The sequence below is a fragment of the Xiphophorus couchianus genome, chromosome 15, assembly GCF_001444195.1.
Source record: "Xiphophorus couchianus chromosome 15, X_couchianus-1.0, whole genome shotgun sequence".
In the NCBI taxonomy this organism is placed as follows: domain Eukaryota; kingdom Metazoa; phylum Chordata; class Actinopteri; order Cyprinodontiformes; family Poeciliidae; genus Xiphophorus; species Xiphophorus couchianus.
The window spans coordinates 2,869,357-2,870,169 of NC_040242.1; positions in this window are offsets into that span (position 1 = coordinate 2,869,357).

Sequence of the window (813 nt, forward strand, 5' to 3'; positions counted from 1 at the left end):
GGTGTTTAGCTGTAAAATGTCCTAAATATGTATTCCGTTTTCATACTGAGCATTAATGTTTTATTACTGCCACTAACGTTGGTGCTTTTTTCTCATCACTTGACCAAGTAAGCAGGTTAAATTAAAGGTGAGCAGCTTCACATTTCAGAGGTTTGTTTTAGAAAATCATATCCAGGCTTCAGAAAATAATGAATATTTAAAGTGAACTGGAGCCACATTCAACCAATCACACATTCATTAAACAGTGGGCAACTTGAGGAAGACATTATAGAAGTGTATTTTACTTTAAACAAACATTTTTTCTCAAAAACAGATAAGAAGTTACATGTGTTTCATAAAAATGAGATTTAAGTTTTAGACCATCTTGAAACTTTATTGTTTTCAGTATATTTGCAGTTTTTGTTCATTTCTTTTGTTGCTGTCTGAGTTGATGTGCATTTAATTTATACTTCGATATATTTTTCTCAAAATAAGATGCGTCTTTGACATTTAGGCACCAGAAACAAATAATTTGGTAGCATTGACACTTGATTTATATTTAAGTTTGTATTTAAAATCACTTTCGTAACTTTTCAACACTTTAGATTTAAACTCTGCTTGTGTTTTCTTTTCTTTTTTATTTTATAACAAAGCCTACTTAGAAAGTTTGAAAATAACTGCCTTAGAGCCAGAAATGATTAGTTTTATATTTGCAGCAATAAACTAGTGAGATTATTTTCATGAGTGGTTATTTTACTCAAATTTGTGTTTCAAATAAACAGAATTAAAGTTCTTTGATTTTGTTTTCTCAGAAGGAACTGATGTTTATTTTGT